The following is a 21,449-nucleotide window of genomic DNA, read 5'->3' as shown; positions in this document are numbered from 1 at the left end:
AAAGACCAAACCTAAGAATAATAGGCGTAGAAGAAGGAGAAGAATTACAGCTCAATGGTCCAGAAAATATATTTAATAAAATTATAGAAGAAAACTTCCCAAACCTAAAGAAAGATATTCGTATTAAGGTTCAAGAAGCTTACAGAACACCAAATAGACTGGATCAAAAAAAAAAAAATCATCTCTTCGCCATATTATAATCAAAACACTAAACATACAGAATAAAGAAAGAATATTAAGAGCTGCAAAGGAAAAAGGTCAAGTAACATATAAAGGTAAACCTATCAGACTAACACCTGACTTCTCTATGGAAACCATGAAAGCCAGAAGGTCCTGGATAGATGTTTTGCAGAAACTAAGAGACCATGGATGCAAGCCCAGATTACTATACCCAGCCAAGCTTTCATTCACTATAAATGGAGAAAACAAAATATTCCAGGATAAAAACAAATTTAAACAATACATAGCCACAAATCCAGCCTTACAGAAAGTAATAGAAGGAAATTCACAAACAAAAGAGTCCAGCATTGCCCAAAATATCTCAGACATCTAGTGACCCTTCACTAGCACATCTCAAAGAAAGGAAACACACAATCTCTACTACCAAATAAAAAATGACAACCGGAGTTAACATCCACTGGTCATTAATATCACTTAATATCAATGGACTCAATTCACCTATAAAAAGGCACAGGCTAAGAGATTGGATACGAAAACAGGATCCAACATTCTGCTGTTTACAAGAAACACACCTCAACCACAAAGACAGACATCTACTCAGAGTAAAGGGTTGGGAAAAGGTTTATCAAGCAAATGGACCTAAGAAACAAGTGGGTGTGGCCATACTAATTTCTAACAAAGTTGACTTCAAACTAAAATCAATCAGAAGAGATGGAAAGGGACACTTTATACTCATTACAGGAAAAATCTATCAGAATGAAGTCTCAATCCTGAATATCTATGCCCCTAATACAAAATAACCCACTTATGTAAAAGAAACATTACTAGAACTCAAGGCAGCCATCAAACCAAACACACTGATAGTGGGAGACTTCAACACTCCTCTTCAACCAATGGACAGGTCAATCCGACAGAAACCTAACAGAGAATTAAGAAACTTAATAGAGGTAATTAACCAAATGGACTTAACAGACATCTATAGAACATTCTACCCAAACAGGAAAGAATATACCTTCTTCTCTGTGGCTCATGGAACCTTTTCTAAAATTGACCACATACTCAGTAACAAAGCAAACTTCCACAGTTACAAAAACATATTAGTAACCACCAGCGTCTTATCGGATCACCATGGATTAAAATTAGAATTCAACAACAATGCTACCCCCAGAAAGCCTACAAACTCATGGAAACTGAACAGTCAACTACTGAACCACACCTGGGTCAAGGAAGAAATAAAGAAAGAAATTAAAGTCTTCCTTGAATTTAATGAAAATATAGACACAACATACTCAAACTTATGGGACACTGTGAAAGCAGTGCTAAGAGGAAAATTCATAGCACTAAGTGCCCACTTAAAAAAAAAAAACAGAGAAAGCACACATTGGAGACTTAACAGCACACCTGAAAGCTCTAGAAAAGAAAGACGCAGACTCACCTAGGAGGAGTAGAAGACTGGAAATTATCAAACTGAGGGCAGAAATCAACAAAATAGAAACACAGAAAACAATCCAAAGAATCAATGAAACAAAAAGCTGGTTCTTGGAGAAAATCAACAAGATTGACAAACCCCTAGCCAAACTAATCAAACGGCAGAGAGAGAACACACAAATTAATAAGACCAGAAATGAAAAAGGGGACATAACCACAGATACAGAGGAAATTCAGAGAATCATTAAATCTTACTACAAAAGCCTGTATGCTACAAAATTGGAAAATGTAAAATAAATGGACACTTTTTTAGATAAGTACCATATACCAAAGTTAAACCAGGACCAGGTAAATGCTCTAAATAGTCCTGTTGGTCATGAAGAATTAGAAACTGTTATCAGAAACCTCCCTACCAAAAAAAGCCCAGGACCAGATGGGTTCAATGCAGAATTCTACCAGAACTTCCAAGAAGACCTAATACCTATACTCCTTAAGTTATTTCATAATATAGAAACAGAACAGTCATTGCCAAATTCCTTTTATGAAGCTACAATTACCCTGATACCTAAACCACACAAAGACTCAACCAAGAAAGAGAATTACCGGCCAATCTCACTCATAAACATCGATGCAAAAATTCTCAATAAAATACTGGCAAACAGAATCAAAGAACATATTAGAATACTTATCCACTATGACCAAGTAGGCTTCATCCCAGAGATGCAGGGCTAGTTCAACATATGAAAATCTATCAATGTAATCCATCATATAAATAAACTGAAGGATAAAAACCATATGATCATCTCATTAGATGCAGAAAAAGCATTTGACAAAATTCAACACCCCTTTATGATAACTGTCTTTGAGAGATTAGGGATACAGGGGTCATTCCTAAATATAATAAAGGCTATTTACAGCAAGCCAACAGCTAACATCAAATTAAATGGAGAGAAACTCAAAGCCATCCCACTAAATTCAGGAACACGACAAGGCTGTCCACTCTCTCCTTATCTCTTCAATATAGTGCTTGAAGTTCTAGCAATAGCAATAAGAAAACACAAGGGGATCAAGGGGATTCGAATTAGAAAGGAAGAAGTTAAACTTTTGTTATTTGCAGATGATGTGATAGTGTACATAAGCGACCCCAAAAACTCCACCAAAGAACTCCTACAGCTGAAAAACTCCTTTAGTATCGTGGCAGGATACAAGATCAACTCCAAAAAATCAGTTGCCCTCCTATATACAAAGGATAAGGAAGCAGAGAAAGAAATCAGAGAAGCGTCACTTTTCACGATAGACACAAATAGCATAAAATATCTTGGGGGTAACTCTAACCAAGGAAGTGAAAGACCTATTTGACAAGAACTTTAAGTCTTTGAAGAAAGAAATTGAAGAGGATACCAGAAAATGGAAGGATCTCCCTTGCTCGTGGATTGGGAGGATCAACATAGTAAAAATGGCAATACTACCAAAGGCAATCTATAGATTTAATGCAATCCCCTTAAAAATCCCATCAAAATTCTTCACAGATCTTGAGAGGACGATAATCAACTTTATATGGAAGAACAAGAAACCCAGGATAGCCAAAACAATCTTATACAATAAAGGAACTTCTGGAGGCATTACCATCCCTGACTTCAAACTCTATTACAGAGCTACAGTATTGAAAATAACTTGGTATTGGCATAAAAATAGAGAAGTTGACCAATGGAATCGAATAGAAAACCCAGAACTTAACCCACAATCCTATGAATACCTGATTTTGGATAAAGGAGCTAAGAGCACACAATGGAAGAAAGAAAGCATCTTCAACAAATGGTGCTGGCATAACTGGTTGTCAACCTGTAGAAGAATGAAAGTAGATCCGTGTCGATCACCATGCACAAAACTCAAGTCCAAATGGATTAAAGACCTCAATATCAATCTGAACACACTGAACCTGTTAGAGCAGAAAGTGGGAAGTACTCTACAACATTTGGGCACAGGAGACCTCTTCCTACGTATAGCCCCAGCAGCACAGACATTAAGGGCAACATTGAATAAATGGGACCTCCTGAAGCTGAGCAGCTTCTGTAAGGCAAAGGACACTGTCACTATGACAAAAAGGCAGCCTACTGACTGGGAAAAGATCTTCACCAACCCCACAACAGACAAAGGTCTGATCTCCAAAATATATAAGGAACTCAAGAGACTAGACTTTAAAATGCTAATTAACCCAATTAAAAATGGAGCACTGAACTGAACAGAGAATTCTCAACAGAAGAAGTTCTAATGGCCAAAAGACACTTAAGGGCATGCTCAACCTCCTGAGCAATTAGGGAAATGCAAATCAAAACAACGTTGAGATACCATCATACACCTGTCAGATTGGCTGAAATCAAAAACACCAATGATAGCCTTTGCTGGAGAGAATGTGGAGTAAGGGGTACACTCATCCATTCCTGGTGGGAATGCAAACTTGTGCAACTGCTTTGGAAAGCAGTGTGGAGGTTTCTCAGGAAATTTGGGATCAACCTACCCCAGGACCCAGCAATCCCACTCTTGGGAATTTACCCAAGAGATGCCCAATCATATTACAAAAGCATTTGTTCAACTATGTTTATAGCAGCATTATTTGAAATAGCCAGAACCTGGAAACAACCTAGATGCCCTTCAGTGGAAGAATGGATGAAGAAAGTGTGGAATATATACATATTAGAGTACTACTCGGCGGTAAAAAACAATGACATCTTGAATTTTGCATGCAAATGGAGGGAAATAGAAAACACCATCCTGAGTGAGGTAACCCAGGCCCAAAAAGAGGAACATGGGATGTACTCACTCATAATTGGTTTCTAGCCATAAATAAAGGACATCGAGCCTATAATTCGTAAAAAATCCTAGAGAAGCTATATAAGAAGGTGAATCCAAAGAAAAACATAGTTATCCTCCTGGATATTGGAAGTAGACAAGATTGCTGGACAAAAAATGGGAACATGTGGGTGGGGTGGGATGGGGGGATGATGAGAGAAAAGTGTGAAGTGGAGGATGGGAAGAGCTTGGGGGAATAGGATGGTTGGGATATAGGAAGTGTGGATATGGGAACAAGGAATTATATATCTTAATTAAGGGAGCCATTCTAGGTTTGGCAGAGACTTGAGTCTAGAGGGGTGTCCAGGAAGATGCCCCCAGCTAGTTCCTTGGGCAGCTGAGGAGAGGGTGCCAGAAATGTCCAGATCCTATTGCCTAACTCATGAATATCTTGCATATCACCATAGAACCTTCACCTGGCATTGGATGGAGAAAATGACAGAGCCCCACATAGGAGCACCAGATTGAGCTCCCAAGGTCCTGATGAGGAGCAAAAGGAGGGAGATCATAAGCAAGGAAGTCAGGACTGTGAGGAGTGCGTTTACCCATTGAGACGGTGGGACAGATCTAACGGGAGACCACCAAGTCCAGTTGGAATGGGACTGATAGAACAGGGGACCAAACCGGACTCTCTGAATGTGGCTGACGGTGGAGGAGGTCTGAGAAACCAAGGACAACGGCGATGAGCATGAACTCTACAGCATGGACGGGCTCACTGTGAGCCTTGTCAGTTTGGTTGCTCACCTTCCTGGACTTAGGGGGAGCTGCGAGGACCTTGGACTTAACATAGTGAAGGGAACCCTGATGGCTCTTTGTCTTTGGAGAGGGGTGGAGTGGGGGTATGGGTGGAAGGGAGGGGAGGAAAGGGGGAGGAGAAGGGGAGGAGATGGTAATTTTTAATAAAAAATGAGAAAAAAAATTCTGGGCCTATATGTGAACACTGGTGGAAATGCAAGTCCCAGACTTCAAGTCAGACTCCGAGGTGCAGTATGACCATGGACCCTAACATGGTCCTTAGAAACAGCCCTGTCTAGATGTCACCACCGCCCTAGCAGCAGTATAATCCTGATACATTAATTTGGCACTTGATCTTAGGTGTCTGTATGACCTTCAATGACAGTAGGAACATCATACATCAGCATAGACCCTGATTGCAGTGGGGCTATGTGCCCAGACTTGTCAGGCCCAGACGTTGCCATGTCATTGTGTAGTACCCCAGGCCACTCAGATATGGAATGCATCCTGGTTGTTGGACACCAACCTGCGCTCGGGTGGCTGATTTGATCCTGGGCTTCTTCATGGTACTCTTTGGCAACCAGAGTCACTTATGTTCATTTGTAACCTGGCAGATACAAGGCTACGGACCCAGACATGCCCTCAGTGGCAGCCTGTGCCCATATGACACTCTGGCCCTAAGTGGTAGCACAGGCCACATATATCCATATGGCCGCTGCTTAGGCATAGCCCCCCTGACTCCACCCAAGCCGCAGTCTCCAATTCAATCATAGGCCTCTGTATGGGCCCTAGTGAAAAATTGTGCCACAGAGTTCAATAGAGACCCCACCTTCAGTAGCTCTGTCTGGTTGACCTCCTTGTTCTGAGTAGTAGCTCTGAGCACTCAGGTCAGGATGGTTCTGATGGCAGCATGTCTCTGGGACACCAACAATGCCTCAGGATGTTGCCCAGACCCTAGACTTCATGTAGCCTTTGGTAGTACCATGGGGACAGGGCATCAACATAGCCCCCAACTGTGGTAGGACCACAGACATGAACATGGTCCTCATAAGCAGCCTAGGCCTGGCTGTCACCATGACCCTAGGTGATAGCAAAAGCCTCCCAGATCAGTATAGCCCCTGTGGTAACATGGCTCTTGGGCCAGAAATGGGCCCCAGGAAGAATCCCAGATCACTGGAGTCAGCAGGGCACTAGACAGCAACAGGAGCTGTTGACATCAACACAGTCTAGCTACTATAGTACCAGAGACCCACTCATGAACCTAGGAAGCAGGCTGATTCAGACATTGCCATGGTCTCAGGTAGCAAGCAGACCTCTCTCTTCTGTCTACTACTGTACGCCATCTATAGTAAGATATATTATATCTATATATTATCATAACTAAGGAAAACTATAACTATCTATCCATTCTTCAACTCCATCAAAGAATCCAGAAGGACATAATATTACCTAAGTAAACAAGAAATAAACAACTTACAAAACTCTACAAATCACAGAGACATCTCACTGCCTGGACAGTCACCCAAAGCTTCTCTGTATCATTGGGGCATCTATCTTCGGCCTTCAGGCCTATAGTATCCAGCAGACATTTCCATGAAGCAGGAAATTTCAAAAACAGTTCAGTCAGTATCTGCTGTGTCCTACACAATGTCTCGCAGTCTCTTTCATGAATCAGGAACCCCGAAAGTTCATCTCACCTTTAGGTAAGTTCAGCAGTCCTCTCTCTGTGGGTTCTCTGTTTCCAGTCTAATACAACAGTCCAGGCAAGAGCAGTTTCTTGCCCAAATGGCTATCAAATTCTATAAGGAGCCTCTTCGATGCCCGTCTTCCTCTTGAAGTTGATTGGTGCTGCCAGGAGCAGATGTGTCTCATTGTTATGAAAACCCTAAGTTATTAAAAGATTTAAATGCCATATTCTGTAGTCTTTGAAAGATATTAGGAATGCCTATCTAACTGAAATCTCTATATATCGACAAAATCTAACTAACATGACTACAAGCTTGACTATTATCAATGATTATTCATTAACAACCTATATTTCCTAATTATACATTACATTTTTTAAATGAACTACACAATCACAATACCTTAATCAAGATCAGAAATATATATATATATATATATATATATATATATATATATATATAAATTGACCTTAAAATCCAGACCAATGCAAATTATTCATATATATATATATATATATATATATATATATATATATATTATCCCCCTTTAAATGTAAAAGAACATTTATAAACAATATTTGGGAATATGGGCACAGTTATTTCTCTCCAAACTGCTTCCTCCTGTATGGGGGCACTGTTAATCAGATCTTTCAGGTGTAACCTGTGTGCCAGCTTCATCTCAGTTGGCAGTTGAGTGAAGTAATTTTCTGAAGTTGTTCACAGCAACCTTTCAGGAGGGCGTGGTCTATCATACCACATTGGGATAGAAGTAATCCACAGGGTCTCATTTTCTGTAAAAGCAAACGAAGAATCTCTTTTCCAAAGTATCATATCCTTAGATCCAAATTCTGAAGTCAAGGTATTTTCAAAATATCTATCTTGGATTAGTTCAGTAGCATTTGTAAACAAATATCTTTTAGCAGCAGTTGCTCCTTTCTCAGCATTCAAACAATTCAAAGAGAGCATAATAGCATACAGTATCAAGATTTTCTGTGTATTTTCCATCTTTATGTGGCTTTATTTTAACCTCTATTTCATTTATTTTTACTTTTATTTTTTGAGACAGGTTCTCTGTATATCTTTGTCCTGTAATAACTCTGTAGACCAGGCTGTCCTTGAACTCAGAGATCCTTCTGTCTCTGCCTCCCAGGCATTGGGATTAAAGGTGTGTGCTACCACACCTTCAAGTCACAGAGGTCAATCTACCTCTACCACCCAAGTGTTGGGATTAAAGGTGTGTACTACCATGTCCAACTACTCTTTTTCTTTCTTTTTTTTAATAACTTTTAACTTTTAGCCTGCATATGTTTTTAGCACATAGTAAACCATTTAGACATTTTCTTCAACTTTGAATCTTTCTTTTACTGTATATCTCTCTTTTTGTGACCACATGAGTCTTTAATTTACAAAACAATATTGGTAGGACTAAAGCCGTGACTTTGGCAGCTGGATCGAGCCCATTCCTTAGCTTTCCAGCTGCTTGGCAGAGGTACTGGCTGTAGCCATTTTTATTGCCACAACTCTATGACGTTTCAAGGTACTTGCCAGCAAGCAAGATACAGCATTCTACTCACAGACCACAGTCATTTGGACTGCCTGCCTGAAAGATTCAATGTTTGCCCTGGCAAGACAGCCTAGAAATCTGGCATTTTAAAATAGCGCAACATTTTTCCTGCTACAGCTGAAAACCAAAAAGCATGCGTTCAGCTTTTCATCAAGACTGCTTAAGTGTTTCGTGGCAGGACTTCTTAAAAGAGCTGCAGGGTTTTCCAGCTAAAGCTGGGTCAGGAAGCCTCTCTTGGATGAGAGTGCTTGCTTGTCTCTAGCAAGCAGAGCAGACAAGAGAAAGTGCTGCTACCAAGAATACATGCTTTACTCTAGTCTTTTCCAAGCTTTCTCAGGCTTTCTGTGGATCCAGTTATCCACGTGGGCACCATTTTGTATTGAGAGCTGCAGGCAGGCCTGCTTTTCGTCCTGCCCGGATCCCGCCTGGTTAGCTTATGCCCCAAAATAACAACACAAATACTATTCATTTAAACACTGCCTATCCCATTAGTTCCAGCCTCTTATTGTCTAATTCTCACATCTTGATTAACCCAATTTTAGTGATCTGTGTAGCACCACGAGGGGTGGCTTACTGGGAAGATTCTTGCCTGCATCCATCATGGAGAGGAGAGTCATAGCAACTGCTTGAGGCATCTGACTAACTTCCCTCCTTCCCAGCCTTCTCTTCTGTCGACTCCACCTATCTATATCCTGCCCTATCAAAAAGTCAAGGCATTTTCCTTATTAATCAATGAGAGTCCTCCATCACCATCACTATGGACACAGCTGGCATGCTGAACTCCAACATCTCCCCAAACCTTTGCAGCTACATTTTCTTCTTTATATGTCTTTCTATGGTACAATAACCACTCTGCTTCTCTAACTTTCCTATTTCTCCATCCCATACATCATTGAAATGAGGGGGCCTACATGCCCTGTGCTGTTAGACACTAGGCAGGCCTAGGTTTTCTTATGGCCAGTCTAGGCCAAAGACCCAATCTAGCTTTCTTCTCAGCTGTTGGGAAGGGCCATGCAAGACAGGCCCCGTCTCAGCAAACCTGAATCAAGTGGGTGTGGTTGTCCTCCCACAAGCCTGAACCCAAGGATTTGGGATGCCTGTGTTCTCAAAAAATAAGCTATTTGTTTTAGTTTTAATATTTATACATTTGAGGATTGACTAAGGGCCTCTTCTTCTGCTTCTAGGCTGAACAAAGTATGTCCTTTAGGAAATGGGCTCCAAAAGGTCATTTCATATACTAGGAACAAATCTTGGATCCACTGCCAGTGGCGTCATAAACTGCCAAATCCCTCCATTGTCATGTGCATTTAGGGGATCTAGTTCAGTCCTATGCAGGTTCTACCAATGTCCATCAGGAGTCAGTGAGATCTCACTAGAGACAGTATTTTCTGTTGTTTCCCCATCATGTTCTTGACCCCTTTGCTTATATTATCACTTCTCTGTCTCTTTGAAAGGACTTCTGGATATTGGCCTAGTTACTATCTGTAGATCACTCCATCTGCTTCCAACAGTTACTAGATGAATATTTGGAAATTATGGTAGTCTTCAGCCTGATTACAGGAAGACCAGTTCAGTCCCCCGTCCACTATTACTTAGAATTTTAACTAAGGTCATCCTTGTGCATTTTTAGAAATTTCCCATGTTTCCCTCTTTCAAGTTTTAACTATCCTTGCTTTCCCTTTCTGTCCCCCAACTTTGAATTTACTGATCCTTCATGTTCTTCTCCCCTTTTCCCTTTGCTCCTCTACACTCCCCTTCTACCCTCCTCTTCCTTTCCACACTCCCAATTTCCTCCAGAGATCTTTTCTATTTCCCTTTCATGAGAGGATCCATCTATGTTTCTTTTATGGTCCTCTTTGTTACCTAGCATTTCTAGAGTTGTAGATTTCAATCTGTTTATTCTTTGCTTTATGTCTAATATCTTCCTTTGTGTCAGTACATATATTTTTCTTCCTGGGTTTGGGTTACCTCACTCAGTACTTTTTTCTCTTTCTGTCCATTTGTCTGCAAATTTTAAGATGTCATTGTTTTTTGCCTTTATTTAACCTCTGAATAGTACTCCATTTTCTTAAGTGTACCACATTTTTTTATTATTCATTCTTTGTCTCTTATGGATAATGTTAAGGTAAAAATAATTGAGCCAATGTTCTTGGGGTATGAGTGTGTATCCTTTAGGTAGATGTCCAATAGTTGTATTGCTGAGTCTTGAGGTAGATTGATTCCCAATTTTCTGAGAAACCACCACACTGATTACCACATTCTCAGCAATAATGGAAGAGTATTCCCCTAACTCCACATCCTGTAGAGCACAGGCTATAATCAATGTTTTTGATCTTAGCAATTATGACTGGTGTAAGATGGTATCTCAGAGTTGGTTTGATTTGAATTTCCCTGATTGTTAAGGATATTGACAATTGAATTTCTTCTGTTTAGAATTCTCTATATAGATCTGTTCCTCAATTTTTTATTGAATTATTTGGTATTTTGTGTGCATTTTCTTGAGTTATTTGTATATTTTGGCAACCAGCCCTGTATCAGTTGTGGTGTTTGTGTAGATCTTTAAATTCTGTAGGCCGTAGGCTGTTTTATAGTCTTATTGATAGTGTCCTTTTCCTTAGAGGAGCTACTAAGTTTTAGGAGGCCTCCTTTGTTGATTGTTGTTCTCAGTGTGTATGTGGCTGGTATTATATTTAAGAAGTGCTCTCCTATGTCAATATGTTTAAGGCTACTTCCTACTTTCCCTTCTATGAGGTTCAGTTTGGTTGTATTTATGTTGTGGTGTTTGATCCAATTGGACTTGATTTTTTTGCATGGTGACAGATATGTATCTATTTGCATTCTTCTACTTGTTGACATCCTCTTATGCCAGCACCATTTTCTAAAGATGCTTTCTTTTTTCCACTGAATATTTTTAGCTTCTTTGTCAAAATATCATATATTTATAGATGTGTGTTTTATTACCAGGGACTTAGATTCGATACCATTGGCCCATTCTGTCTGGTTTTATGCCAATACCAAGCTGTGTTCATTGCTGCAGCTCTATAATATAGCTTGAAGTCATGGATACTGATGTCTCCCAAAATTTAATTTTGTACAGGATTTTTTTTTGTTTTGTTTTTTCGAGACAGGGTTTCTCTGCAGCTTTTGTAGAGCCTGTCCTGGACCTAGCTCTTGTAGACCAGGCTGGCCTCGAACTCACAGAGATCCGCCTGCCTCTGCCTCCCGAGTGCTGGGATTAAAGGCATGCGCCACCACCGCCCGGCATTGTACAGAATTTTTTTAGCTATCCTGGGTATTTTATTTTTATATATGAGTTTGAATACCTTTATTTCATAGTCTGTGGAGAATAGTGCTGATATATTGATGGTAACTGCATTGAATCTGTAATTGCTTTTGGTAAGATTGTGATTTTCACTATGTTAATCCTACCTATTTAAGAGCATGGGAGATTTTTCTATATTCTGATATCTTTTTTTTAATTTCATTCTTTAAGGACTTAAAGTTCTTGTCATACAAGTCTTCCTCTTGTTTAGTTAGAGCTAACCTAAGATACTTTGTATTGTTTGTGGATATTTGGTGTAGGAGGTTCTTCTGTTCTTGTGTTGCTATCATTGGTTAATGAATAAAGAAACTGCTTTGGGGCTGATAGGGCTGAAATTAGGTAGGCAGAGAAGACAGAACTGAATACTGGGAAGAAGGTCAGAGTGAGAGACACCATGGATCTTCTACCTGAAGAATCTTGCCAGTAAGCCACAGTAACATGGTGATACACAGATTAATGGGGATGGGTTAAAGTAATATGTAGGAGTTATCCAATAAAAAGTTAGAGCTAATGGCCAAGCAGTCTTTTAATTAATACAATTTCTGTGTGGTTATTTTGGGTGTAAGCTAGCTGGGTGGGTGGGATGAACAAGCGGGCCCTCTCTCCTTACAATAATTTGGTGCCAATGTGATGAACTAAATCCACTTAAAAACCTGAGAGAGCTTAATTTTAAGCACAAAAATACAGGGTTTAACACAGCCTTTTGATGTTTGCTGGTGGCCTACCACAGAGAGGTTTTCCTGACTCAGTAGCTGGTGAAAGAAAAGAGTAGCGGTTTTGAAATAATGGCTTTTTGGACTGTGACAACAGCATGACCTCTGACTCCTTTGGGAAACTGAGTATTTGGATGGGATTTGTGTGCAGATTGCTACAGCTAGATTGATAGTAACTTGGACAAGTTGTGTGCCTGGAAGTTGAGCGGTGTGCTTGGTGCTGAGAGGTGTGAGTGGCTCTGCCATGCTGGACTGGGCACAGCAAGCCTGCAGTACCTGTATTTGACCTAGAAATGTCACAGCTTAGATTCTTAAGCACTTAGCATTTTAAAAGCACAAAGCAAAAGTATTCCTATACAGTAGAGAATTACAGACAATGCAATAAGGACAGATTCAGACATAAAAGACCTAAAGATGGGTCACAGTGTTGGATGAATGTATGTAGGCTTGAGAGACAAAAGATAAAAAGAGTACAGAGAGTCATAAAATAAAGTTAATGCTTAAAATATGGTAAAGTCTTTAAAGAGACAGAGTATAAATAATCATAGATTAAAAGAAGTAAAGGAAAATAAGACACATAGAAATGGAAAATTTACAGACAGTCCGGATTCTTTATATTATTGTGTTTTCTTTGAATTTTTCTGTGAAGAAGCTGAGGACAGAGAGACATTTTATTGTATGGGCTACTAAGCTAAACCAGCATGTATGTTATAAAGGTATCTTGACTTCAGAATTTGGGTCTAAGGACATGGTACTTTGGAAAAGAGATTCTTCTTTTGTTTTCACAGAAGATGAAAACCTGTGGATTGCTTCTACCCTCATATGGTTTCATGGACCAAGGCCTTCTTTAAGGTTGCCACAAACACCCATGAAAAATTATTTTGTTCAACTGCTGACTGAGATGAACCTAGCACATAGGATACACCACCCCTATACCGCAGGAAGCAGTTTGGAGAGAAAAAAACTGTGCCCATATTCCCAAATATTGTTTATAAATGTTTTTTTACATTTAAAGGGGGATATAATATAGAGATGAATAATTTGCATTGGTATGGATCTTGCTCTATTGCTACAAATTTAAGGTTAATTTTGTTTTATACACACACACACACACACACACATATATATATATATATATATATATATATATATATATATATATTTCTGATCTTAAGGTATTGTGATTGTGTAGCTCATTTAAAAATGTATAATTAAGAAATATAGAATAATAGATAATCATCTATAACAGTTAAGTTTGTAGTCATGTTAGTTAGATTTTCTAGATATGCATAGATATATTTCAGATAGGCATTCTTTATATCTTTCAAAGAGTATAGAATATGGCATTTAAAATGTTTAATAACTTAGGCCTTTTCATGACAATGAGATATATCTGCTCCATGCAGCAACAATTACTTCTAGAGGAAGATGAGCATTGAAGAGGCTCCTTATGGAGTTTGCTAGCCATTTGGGCAAGAAACTGCTCTTGCTTGGACTGCTTCAATGGACATGAAGAACCTGCAGAGAGATGACTGCTGAACTTGCCAAAAGGTGAGATGATCCTTCTGGGCTCCTGATTCATGAAAGAGACTGTGAGACATTCTGCAGGATACAAAAGAAAGTGACTGAACTTTCTTTGAAATCTCCTACTTCGAGAAAAAGTCTGCTAGATACTATGAGCCTGTATGCTAAAAATAGATGCCCCTATGGCATAGAAGAACTCTGGGTAACTGTTTTGGAAGTTGCTTAAAATGTACTTCCTATTTATTTAGGTAATATTATATCCTTCTTGGTTCTTTGATGGAGTTGAAGAATAGATAGTTTTAGTTTTTCATAGTTATGATAAAAGATCAATTAGATATAAAACTTTAGACTCACAAAGATAAGATAGATGATAAAGTATTTTTCTTAATTTGTTAAATGTAAATAGTCTAAATATTGTAACTGTAATTCTTGCTGGATAACTGTTTTGTGCAAGTAAGTTTACTATGTTAAAGTTTAAACCTTCCTTTTCATTTAGACAGAAAAGGAGAAATGATGTGGGATTTAACTTATTAGCATTGATTAAGGAATAAAGCTGTTATGGCCAATGGCTTAGAAGAGTAAAGCCAGGTGGAAAATTTGAACAGAGATATCGAGAGTAGACAGAGTCAGGGACATACCATATAGCTGCAAAGGAGAAAGATACCAGCCAGAACATTACCTGGTAAGCCACAGCCTTGTGGTGATGCCCAAATTGATAGAAATGGGTTAATTCAAGGTGTAAGTTAGCTAATAAGAAGCCTGAATCATTGGCCAAACAGTACTGTAATTAATATGGTTTCTGTATGATTATTTAGATCTGAGTGGCAAGGAAATAAATGAGCAGTCTGCATTAATAGATAATAGAAGAGTTTGACATAAAAGTATTTTTGAGTTCTAATTAACAAGAGGTTGAGTTGTGATGGTGAATCTAAATTGTCAACTTGAAGAGATTTCAAATCATCATGTAAAGTAACTTCAATGCATGTTTGTGAAAGATTATCTATAATTAGGAAATGGAGTTAGAAAAAATGTACTATAAATTTAAGCAGGTCCATTTTGTATGTAGAGTTGTAAAAAGTAGAAAAATGTAGAAAATATCCTAAGCATAAATATTTATTACTCGTTATTTTCTGAAAGTAGACAAAATGTGTCCAGGTGCTTCATGTTCTTGCTGATCTAACATTCCCACAATGGTGTAGTATACTCTGAAACTGTATGAAAAATTAACTGTTCCTTAAGTCACATTTTTTAAGAGTTTTGTCATTAAACCAATGAAAGTTACTAACATAGCAGCCAAGTATGACCTCAAATTTCCTTATCATCCAGCCACTATCTTCCAACTGCTAAAATAAGAGGTATGTACCACTCTGGCTAGTTTATGTGGAACTAGAGAGGAAGCACATAGTTTTGTGCATGATAAGGAATCACTTTATAAGTTGAGCTAAATCCTTAGCCCCTTTATATCTCTTTAATCACAAAAGTATTATGAAAGATCACTAATAAATTGGCATTTCCTTAGTTATGATATCAAGACTTTATGGTTATCTTTCATACCTGACTTTTTTCTCAAATTTAAATTACCTATATATTAGGTATAATCATAAAATATTAAATAAGCAGTGACAGAAATATATTATATCAAAATATTTAAATTAGCAGTTACTCTATCCTGTGCAATGAAATACGATGTTGTCCAATTCCATTATGAGAAAGATATAAAAAATATTTTGATTATCCAGATTTTATATACTGTTCAAAACTCTAACGACTTTTTATGTCATCAATCACACTTAATGCCTTAATACTTTGGTTATTATGACCTGATAACTCTCAGTTTGATTAATATTCAGCTGAAAAAGAAACTATTCTTGAAAATGTTACAATTGATTTGTTTGGTTATTTTTTCAATAATTACTCACTGTCTCTAATTTATGAATTTATTTTGTAGTAAATGTGTAGGAAAATATATATTTAGTTTTGTATTACTTTAAGTTTTAGACACCTTTTGGGAATATTGTAACATATTGCCAAATATAAGAATGAATATAATCCTTTACAAAATATAGAAATAAAGAAACCAAACAAATGGAGACACACAAAGAATAATAACTGCTATATATCTAATGTTTAAAAGCATTTCCTTCCAGCTTCTACATACATATTTACTTTATTGAAAACATCATGTTTTTATACATTTTGACTGTTTATCTACCATTAAATTTGATATTTTGCTAATATTTCTTATTTGTCATAATATATCTTGAAGTCATATTATCCAAAGAAGTTAGAAGTCCTTAATTAGTGTCCTTTAATATTCTCCAGAATTACATTCTTTTATAAAAGCCTTTTGAAGACAGCTTCTATGTTCATATGAACTGAATAATTTCTTCTCCAGCCCCAAAGGATAATTCCCAAAAAAATACAACTCTATATGGAAAAACAGATTTTCATTTATTGCCTAAAAATTCTCATTTCCCTTCTGCCATGCTTTCTGAATTAAAATCATCTGTTGTTTTAACTAAAGATGCTTTTTATGTCACATATTTTTTTCTGTCTAGTGTTTCCTTTGCCTTTAAATTTTTAGTTTTATCATAATATACCTTAATGGAAAAGCCTTTGTTTTCTTCTCCTTGGAGTTTAGTTTGAAATTAACTGATTTGTATTTTAAATTTTTACAATCAAATTTAAGATAGCACATCAACTTTTTAATTCAAATATTCCTTCTAGTCTAATCCCTTTTCCTCTTTATTTCTGACTACATGCATAGTTGTTATATGCCTTCACCATGACTGCAAAACTTAAAAAAATATCTGAATGGTCAAATTATTTCTCAAGATTATTTCATAGGTTTCTATAATGTTACATCCTCAAATGTATCATTTACTACCATTTTCTGTAATAAATTTATGATAGTCTTAATTTGTACTTCTATCTTGAATATAAATTTTGAGTCATCTATAAATGAGATATTAAGATACCCTCATGTCTTCTGAGAATCTGTGTCACCTTTATCTGAATGGTCAAATTATTTCTCAAGATTATTTCATAGGTTTCTATAATGTTACCTCCTCAAATGTATCATTTACTACCATTTTCTGTAATAAATTTATGATAGTCTATTTTTGTGCTACTTGTTTTCTAGTATTTTAAACTTCAGTGACTAAACTTTTACTAGTCATAATCTCAAAAATAGCTTTTTTTTTTTTTTTTTTGTTTTTCAAGACAGGGTTTCTCTGCAGCTTTTTTTAGAGCCTGTCCTGGAACTAGCTCTTGTAGACCAGGCTGGCCTCGAACTCACAGAGATCCACCTGCCTCTGCCTCCCGAGTGCTGGGATTAAAGGCGTGCGCCATCACCGCCCGGCCCAAAAATAGCTTATAGAGAAGCTTTAACACCAAAGAAAGTTCTACATTGCCACTCTTAAAATTATTTTCCTTTGTTGAAGAACCCTCTGTTTAATGTATTTGCCCACCAATTGATTGGCAGGATTATTATTTTTGGTGTTTAATATTTTCAGATCTTCCTAAGCCCTTATCTGATATATAGCTAAAAACAAAGATTTTCTTTAATTCTGAATTGTTTCCAGCCAGCTGATAATTTAATTTCCCATGTAGAATTATTTATACTCAATTTCATCAATTTAGGAAAATATTTCTTGTACTCTTGTGGTTCTATTTTAAAAGCTTCTATTTTTACCCATGTCTTAAACTAAGCTTCTTATTTTTTACTCTGTCATTATCAGGTTGTAAATTAAAGTCTCTTTTAAGATCTGTGAAATAAATATTTTCTAACTTAAAATTTTATAGATTTTGTCCTATAATAGTTTGGAATAAGGTGCATGACTAATATGAATTTTACTCTTGGAATTTTTACTCTCTTTTAAATTTTCTTTCCTTTCTTTCTTAATATTTATTAACAAATAAGTTTGTCAAGCAATTTATAGTAATATAAAATTTCATTATCAACATCAACAACTAAGCAAAATTGGTAAATGAATTAGTCACACTAAATTATATATGATAAACTGTAAGTTCAAAAATATGGAAGAATATGGGTTCTAAAAAGAATTATAAGGAATATCTATTTTAAAGTACTGGTAATATAAATAATAATACATGAAATAATTGTTTAAGTATTTATTCTGTGATTGGTAGTAAAATAACAAGTTTTATTAGTCACTGTCTATTGCTGTGATAAAACAGAATAACCTTTTGGTTTGGGGAAGAAAAGGATTATTTAAGCTTATACTTCATGGTTCATCATGAGGAAAGACAGGGCAGGGAGTCAAGGAGAATGGAGATAGGAACTGAAGAAGAGACCAAGGAAGAAACTGATTAGTAGCTTGCTCACCAGTTTGATATACCTGCTTTCTTAATTGTCCCAGTACTACCAACACAGGGGTGATCAAACCCATAATGAACTGAGCACTCCCATGTATCTCATAGGCTTGCTTGTAGTTCATCTGGGACCATCTCAGTTGAATTGTTTTTTTTTTCCAGCTTGTGTCAGGTTGACAAAATCCTAAGTAGTCCACAAAGGAAAATATCAAAATTTAAGAATATTGAAGGTTTTCTTACATATGACATTTGGACTATAGTATGAATATCTTATAGGTATGAATTTTATACAGAAAATGAAACTTGCATTATAATCATGCTGAAAGCAGTTTCATATTGTTACCATCAACTTTTCCAATTTATTTTTCCTCCTAGACAAGTAAATTCATTGCATTTGTGATAAGAGATTTGAAGTTTGACATTTAAAGTAAACAATGGAAGGGACTGAATTTCTATTAAAAATATATAACCTTTAGAGAAATAGAAATTTATGTAACAAGGAACTATTAAATTCAAAGAGATGGTGTAACAATCAGTTTCTATTCATGTGAAACAGAGAAATTTTCCTTCAAAATGAACTTTACTAGGACGATAAGTATAGGGGTCATGAATGGGGCTTGAGGTGAGTGAGAATTAAGAAGGATATCTTTAAGTGGGGAGAGAAAGAGAAATATGCAACACATAATTTAAGTGACAATAAATGTTAGTGAGGGGGAGATAAAGATAGATATTTAGAAACTGAGAAATTGTGCCATGATGTCTCAGAGTGAAATAAGGAGATAAAGGGCTATATTCTAACATAATATTCTAACAAAAAACTCTGAATACTAACAAGTATATGATAGATCTTTACTTATTTCATTTATAATAAAAATATATTACTTACATTATATCATGACTTGTAACTATTATCTTTCTGTCAGTTAGTTCTTCAGGGTATGTATTATTATTCTTTCAGAATAGCATCTAATGCCAGATATTTTTCATGTTGGAGGTACTACAAATCTTCTGAGAGCTGGTTCTATGCGAATATGTGTGCTTTAATATGGTTTTATTTTATAAAATCAATTGACTAGGGGACTATCTAAAAAAAAGCAACTCAGGGACACCTAAAATTTAGGTTGTGTTTTCATTATGATGTACATATTGGTTAGAAAACAAAATTAAAAATTATATTATTTCTGATTAAAAAGTTATACATATTTTAAAAGATATACTCATTTTTTTCTAAAAGACTCCTAAAAGTTGATTTAGTAGCTAGTGAGTATTATCCTTGGTTAATTACCTTTTAGTTGCTTTTTCTGTATTATGAAAGCTGAGCATGGGAATTTTACTCTCAACCTCCAAGAACTAGAAAAAAATAGTGGTACCAATGGGAATCTTTGTGTAAGAATCTGATTTTTGAACCATGTCAAAACTTTATACTCATCAATTCACACCTCTACTTGCAAAGAAGAATTTTAGACATCTAAACTTTCAAACAAAATGATGTAGATGAAGGTAAAGTTAATTGCTTCATTTATGACAACACTATTTTTATTTCTACTTTTTATAATATATCATGCTTTTTGGTCCAAATAGCCTCCCTTTAAACTCCAAACCACACCCATTCTGAAAGCATTCTTGGCTATTTCTGTGCCTTCCTCCCCTAAAAGCTGTCAACTGACAAAGTCTTCACCTAAAGATTACTTTTCTGACCATATTTGGGCAAAAACCCAGCTTGTGGTGGGCATGTCATTATCCCATTTCTACAATCCATAAAATCTCCTGCTTCATTTTGCAGGTGCTATTACCTTGCCCTAATCTCATGGTCCAGGGGACCCACCTAGGAGTTATTCTCAATATACCTGTTGTTATATTTTAATTTGGATTGATTTGACTTACTGCATTAGTGAAAAAAACTTTTATATGTTAAAAAACCTATTAATGTTTCTCCTCATCTTGGAGACAAATGAATGCATGTGATTTATCTCTGAAGTTCCCTTACATAACTAACAGCAATTTTTGTTTCTAAGTTAATAATTTCTAAAATATAATAGTATGAATTATGTCCACAGTGAATAAAAACAAAAATGTATACTATGAAAAATTATTTTTACTTACTTTATAAAACATTTCTTCCTAATTGAATTTTAAGACTATCCTTAATTCTCTTTTAATTTTTGTTAAAATAGATTCTTCTCTCATACAATACATCTGGACCACAGTTTCACTTTCATCTATTCCTCCTAGCTTTTTGTACCGTCTTCCCTCCTTTCCCCCACCCAGATACAATCCCCATCCATTTCGTCTTCAGAAAGAAACAGGGCTCTAAAAGAAAACAACCAAACAGGACAAAAGAAGATACAGTAAGACAAACCAAAATCCCTCATATCAAGGTTGGACAAGGCAAACCAACAGGAGGGAGGATGTACTAAAATCAGGAAAAAGGGTCAGAGATAGAGCTGCTCCTTCTGTTAGAATTCCCATACAAACACCAAGATAACAACCATAATATATATGTAGAGGACTTGGTGCAGACCCATGCTTGCTGCTTCAGTTTCTATGAACCAATATGATCCCTGCTTAGTTGACTGCATGGATCATGTTCTCCTGGTGTCCTCCATCCTTTCTGGCCCCTGCAACCTTATTACTTAGTGTCCCCAAAGAAGGTTCTAGCAATGACTGCTATGAAAATTGTTCATGATTCAAACTTTTATTCCACTGGAAAATTTCCATTTTCCATTGGTTGTCATCCACTTTAAAAACAAGATGAAATCATATCACAATGTCTATGTTGTAATATCATGTAGTAATCTCAAATAATGCATCTGCTTTTCATAATAATCAGTGACACCAGCTTATAAAACAAAAATGTATGCCTTGAGAGTGAAAGTTTATTTAAAAGTATTTGGTTTTGTTCAATCTTTATCTTCATATTTCACAATAATTAAAAGTATCAGACTGGGGTTATTGATCCAGGTATTCAATAACCATTTATAAAAGCTGTATTAATGTGGTGTTATAGAAGAAAAGTGAGAAAAATATTTTTTGTTCCCCACTCCAAGGTCAATGATGTCCTAGGAGATTGTGGGATATAATTCATTGTTTTGTGACTGTGGAAAGTTACCCAT

At 36.4% G+C, this 21,449-nt stretch overlaps 1 protein-coding gene across 1 annotated transcript in view; it reads left to right on the top strand.

Annotated features, from left to right (window-relative positions):
- Positions 1–21,449, top strand: part of LOC121677030 — a 121,318-nt gene that overhangs the window by 92,366 nt on the left and 7,503 nt on the right. The window lies entirely within an intron of this gene.

The sequence above is a fragment of the Arvicola amphibius genome, chromosome X (assembly GCF_903992535.2).
Source record: "Arvicola amphibius chromosome X, mArvAmp1.2, whole genome shotgun sequence".
In the NCBI taxonomy this organism is placed as follows: Eukaryota; Metazoa; Chordata; class Mammalia; order Rodentia; family Cricetidae; genus Arvicola; species Arvicola amphibius.
Note: the sequence above shows the minus strand (reverse complement) of the source record. Positions and strands in the feature narration are given on the sequence as shown.